We start from the raw sequence: 6,000 nt of genomic DNA on the forward strand, positions 1-6,000 counted from the left end.
CTGCAGTGCTCAGGCTGGTGAGCAGAGTGCCTCCCTCCTGGAGGGGGAGTGAGTTCAGCTCCTGCTGATGTGTGCAGCTGATTTTGGTGCTGACTTGTATAAATCCCTGTTTTTGTGCTTTTAATGCAATTGTGTGCAGCTTTCCTGCATGTGGCAGTAGCCTGAGATGCCTCATCTCTTCACCACCAGAGCAGCTTTGAAAGACCTGCAGCCCATTTTGCTCTGCAGTAGGAGATACTCCCCATATGAAGTGAGCAGCATTAGGCCTGCAGCCATGCCGCTGGTGGCAACAGGCTGGTCTAAGCACAGAAATGGTGCTGTTTGGGGCTAGCTACTGTAGAATAATCATTTTTCCCTTCTAATCCAGGCAGGGGTGAAAGGGAAAGAAGATGTGTGTTTGCTTTGAGTCATAAAAAGGAACCGCGCTGATAGAAATTCCAGACTGGTAAGCCCAGACAAGGCAATGTCTGGGAGAGGAATGCTGGGAAAAGCCATGGGCAGTCGCTTTAAAGCCCCCAGAGATGCTGGACTCCATGTTGAAGGAAAGTTGCTGAAGCTTTATGGGAGGTGTTAGAGGAGCAAGTGTGCTCCCCCATATGGTGTATGTGCATGCCAGGGGAGCAGCTGCCAAGGGGATAGCAAGCACATGGCAGGCTGAAAGCATGAAGCAGATGCTTCATGCATCTGTTTGAAATCACAGAGAAGTAGAAAATAAAAAAGTGGAAAGGAAGTAATGAAAAAATAATCCTGACGGTTGCGCACCTGGAAATGCAGTACCCACCCTAACTGCCAGAAAGACATTGACTGTCCTGCAGTACAAATAATTTCTGAGCATTTTGTGGGATAAAAGCAAATCTGCAAATAGGAGAGTAAACCCAGACCACGGGGCATCTGTACATGCTCTGGAAAGCGATTTGACACACAGAACCTAGCCAAGGCTCTCCATCGTGCCTAAGTAAATGGATCTTATCTAGGAAAAATGTATAGGTATGCTGGAAGCATGCAAGGAGAGGAAAAAGCTCTTGTGGAATAACTAGCTCTTTCAACAACTGCATGTTATGCACCTACTGTGATTAAAGAATTAGGAACATTAAGTCTTGTAGGTCTTCTTTTCCTCCTGTCTACAGCCTTTCTGTTTTATTCAGTTTTCTTTCCCATGTCCTCAGAGGTCTTTGGATGATACACCACGGTATGACCCATCATTCTTCTCTTGTCAGAAGGGCGGGAGAGGCTGTAGGAAATACAAAATGTTCTCCATAATTTTGAGGAACACAAAGAGAAAATTCAGGGAGTTGTTATCAATCATGAATGACTTGTGATGACTGTGAAATACGAAGATTGCATGAGCTACTTCTTAGATGTTTCATGTGTTGGTCAGGGATTCACTTATGGAAAAATTACCACTGTTCTGTATTTGGCATTTTTGTTCTTATGTTTTGAATGGCTTCCAGTAAGGTTTTACAGCAAGTAAAATTTGAAATCTGCCATACTGCAAAGCTTCACTTTGAATCCACCTACTTTACTCTCATTCTACTTTAAGCATTTTGTAAAGTAAGAGTCGACTCTTTGCACTTTCTCAGTTCCTGACTGTTCTTTGCAATGCTGTGCCATTTGTACTTGTGAAAAGGCAGTGAGCAAGAAGACTCAGCAAAGACTCTGGAGAGAGCAGGACTCCAAAGTGGACCTTTATTCGTATGCCTCTGTCCACAAGCTTCTTTCACCTGCCAGCATCTGTTTTCCTTTCATTATCTTTTCAGTCTAGCTCTTTACTGTAAAACCCATCAGGGTATGTATTTATGATTAAAATTATGGATTTAGAAACGTGTGAGAGGAAAGGGATTAGGGACAGAGTTGCAGCAAGAAAGAAAGAAGCAGCACGAGGAAGGGGCTTCCGCAAACCCTTTCACAGTTCCACACCATTCACTCCATTTTGTATACTCTTGTTTGGCTGCTTCTAGGACCTAGGTTCTCAACCTTTTGGCTAAGGTCAAGTGTAGTGTAGGTGGGTTTCCCGTTGGTGTCTCGGTTGCATGCATGCATGCATTTGCTGTTCTCTGGTGTTATCAGGATAGGTTCTCATAGGCTAGACCTTTGTCCCATCAAGCATTACAGGACGGCATAGCAAACATGGAGCAAAGGTGTTATTTCCTTGCTTTCTAAGCAGTGGCAATGTGTTGCGTTACTCCTCTTGACTACTAGACAGTATAAACATAAATTTCCTTTTTCTGGAAGCTGACCAGTGATAACAACAGTGTTTTCATCAGGTATTAATCTCAGCACACCGTTTAAATACATCTCTGTGTGAGAGCAAGGTACTGCAGTAAATTGTCATTGTTATTTGTGGGTTTAGGGTTGACTTAATAGGTTACTGGAAATGCCATTCTGATGGAAAACAACTTATGTGCATTACTGCTGTCTCCATGTAAGGGTCTATCATGTGATTGTTTGCCAGTCAGAGAAAAATCATTTCATTAGATAGTGATACTTTTCTATTGTAATCCGCTTACTGATGGATTTGGGGCTTAAAATACAGCATGGTAGATTTGCTTTGTGCACTCCTCTCCTGTTCTGAAGTAGTATTGGCAGACTTTTCCTACTTCCATTATTTTGGGCCCTCTTTTCTGCAGCTTCTAGTTGGAACTGAATCAGGTTTAAACACTTTGCATTGAAAAATATGTAATTAGACTGTAGTAGGCCAGAAGGACAGTGTGAAGGCTTTAATGAAGAACTATAAGCCAGCAGTGTGTCATAGCTGTGAGAAAGCTACCACCTGATTCTGCACGCATCCAGCTAAATATTTCTAATAATGGCCAATAAATATGAATATGGTGACTCAGGCTGTGGAGAGGCCTCGCCTTGACCCCATTTCCAGTTCTCATCAGCTGCGATTGGGGACATCTCGCAGAGATGCAGAGAGGGGCTGCTGGTGTTTGAGTGGACCGAAGAGCCCACCTCCCAGGCACTGAGTAGAACTTGTTTAGCCTAAGAAAGGAGAAGGGGTGTAACTGCTGCCTAAACCTGTATTGGGGAAAATGAAGCAGTGGGAGAAGCTCACATCCAGAGAAGGAGGGCAGCCAGAAGATGATGGAGTCACAAAGACAAACCAGTCTGAGTTGGCCAGGAGCCAGCTGAGGCTGGAAACTGGGAGGAGATTTCCTACATTGAGGCTCTGTTGTCATTTTGGTGTATATAAAGGAAGCAAAATAATACTAGGCTGCTATGCCACTGTTAAAGCAGCAGAAGCCTTGACTTCATGTCCCAGCTGATCCTTCAGGTTCTATCTCTTCTCTCAGACCAGTGAGCCATGGCTGTGAGCACAGCGGAGCAGGGCTGCTGTGCAAGTGCTGAGTGATCTGACTGGAGGAGAAGGATCAGCAGATGCAGGTGGGGCCAATCTCACACGGCCACGTACATCCAGTCCAGTCTTGTATGCCAAGAGATGGGCTATAGCTGGGGAGCTGTTGCCATCTCCTGCCTCCTTATCTTCTTTAGCTCATGTTAATCATATTTGGAGATGATGGAAGAAATGCCAAATTTTGTAAGGAGCCAGGAGTGTGGAGTTAATTCCCTGACTTTGTTTCTTTAGTGGAAAGCTTACAGTGCTTCCCCCTGTCCATGTTTGACTTGGATGTCTGACACAAACAGAAGTGACTTTGTAGGAAACAAGAGGGAAGGTAAAGAGTATCACGGAGTAACTTCTTCGTTTAAAGTTTTTGGGATTCCCAGCCCCCTCCCTTCTTAATCCAAGGGAGAGGTTGGGCAGCATGCTGAAACTAGACTTCTGCTCCAAATCCAGATATCCCATCTCTAACTGGCCAGACTGACTCAATTGTCAGCATGGCACAGCGCACACAGATGTCTGTGCAGTGATATTGCTCTGGAGGACCTCTACAAGCCATCGCCACTGCAGGCTCTGATGATCCTGCTCAAACAGGTATCGCCTCCTGAAAATGAATCATGAACCTTCAATCCACCTCTTCTTCCCCATCCCTGAAGGGGAGAAGAACGATCACTTTCTGCAGAGAGGAACTGCCATCATCAGACACGAAGAAGCAGTCGCTGGTGGGACAGTATACCAAATAGGCTTTATTGATGACTGTGCCCTGTAAACAAAACTTTTCCTATGAGGCTGGGAGTACTGAAGGTATTTGTAACTTGCTTAGAGATGGTGAAAAGTTCCTGTAGGAGATAGAGCGGGAATGAAATATTAATGGCTCTACTATCAGCAGATACCTTTAAAAGGCAATTGTAACCTCTGGGTTCAATCCTTAGCATGTAGGCTGCCAGTATTTACGGCTAATGCAGGTTACACTGAATACTGTCAGGAGCTTAATTTGAGGCATTATTTTAATTTTGCTCTGACACAAATGATCAGAGGTGTATGTGTTTGCAGTCAGTGCAGCAACCTAACGCTCCAGACTGCAAGTGATGCTTTCATTAGCCACCTGAAACTTTAACATGTAGTTGAAGGCTTTCTTTGTAAAGCATTATTCTGAAACATATCAAGTCTTAGGCACTCTACTTGAGCTAAAGGCACAGAAAGATTTAGTGTATTCTCTGCTCTACCTGAGAAGACAGGCATGGGTGAGAGTCAGGGAACCTGGGGTTTCCTGGGGTTACTTGAGTTTTGCTTTGTTTAACACCTGTGTTATTTGAGGTGAGTTCTGCAAGTGTGACTGGATCCTAGAGCACCTCATCTTCAGCCTGGAGGAGCTTACAAGCGGTTTAGGGCATTTGTCTGATGCAGTTTCTTTTACAGGATGTAGAGCTGATAGTGCCGGCTGCAATTAGGTTTCTTAAATGCTTTCTTTATACGTCTCTGGCTTTGATTACTTCTAATTTTGCTGACTGTTTCCAAGAGCTAAAATGGTTATGCCATTTCTGGGAATACCCTTTAGGAAAATTACTTAGGTTGTGTTGTGCCCTTGATGGGAAAAAAATCTTGGTGTCCTACACTGATCTCTGCAAGGGATGAAGGACTTAAAACTCAGTGAGAAGATGAAGTCACTCTGTTGTTTGAAATGTACCTTTTGCTGTTTGTGTGATAAAACCACTGGGGAAATGACAGATCTTTGAAGAATTCAGGCCACACAAACTGGGAAAAGCCCTAGAGCTTGGTGGCTAAACTCTTCATAGAGGGTGTGACCTGTCCCAGCCTGCAAATGGTGAAGAGTGCTCTTCCATCAGTCACTGCTCCTCACTGTAACAGCCTGCTGCAGCCTCAGTGTTAGACCTGAGTAGTAAGCCACTGGGGACTAGAGAGGCGGAGATAATTTGAGGGGAGATCTGGGCTATAGGCATGGATAAGGAGACTGAACGCTTCAGGGATGCTTGGGAAGGAAGAATAATAGAACCAACAATAGATCCAACCAATAGATGCAACAAGGTGGGAGACAGAGGAGAAGCAAGGGATTGACAGAGCAAGAAGACTTGCGCTAAGAAGCTGTGAAGAATGCTCTGGCTGATGGGACTTGGTTTGCTTTTTGCCTTTTTTTTTTTTTGCCTATGTCTAGAAATTTACATTCAGGAAGTGCCGAGCTTGCAACAGCTGGTACCAAAGGCTGGGAAATGCCAAAATTAGAGGCTTCCCCCTGCCCTTCTCGCTCACGCTTCTTAACATAGGAGTTATCTTGTTACATTGTCACATGCTATTTTTACACAGAATTCATGTCTCATTCATTGTACTAGAGAGATGGGTGCTCCTGCCTTGAGCAAGGTCTTGAAGAAGAGTAAGATGCTGGTGGTTCTGGTTTGTTATCTCTTGCAGAAGATAGAAGGTGGGTACTGAGAGAGGGGAGAACTGCATGAAGAAAAAAGATAATCTTGCTATGTCAAAAGTTGCCACAAAAGTTTTGCATGATGCTAATTAAGTCATCTAACCCTGACTTCTCACAAGTGGTCATGGGTGACAGGTTCCTCATTCTCTGACCACAAGCCTTGGGATATGACTTGTATGTGCCCTTTTCATTCACAGGTGCAACTGAAGTCAGTCAAGGCTGT

This window comes from Gavia stellata, chromosome 1 (assembly GCF_030936135.1).
Source record: "Gavia stellata isolate bGavSte3 chromosome 1, bGavSte3.hap2, whole genome shotgun sequence".
NCBI lineage: Eukaryota > Metazoa > Chordata > Aves > Gaviiformes > Gaviidae > Gavia > Gavia stellata.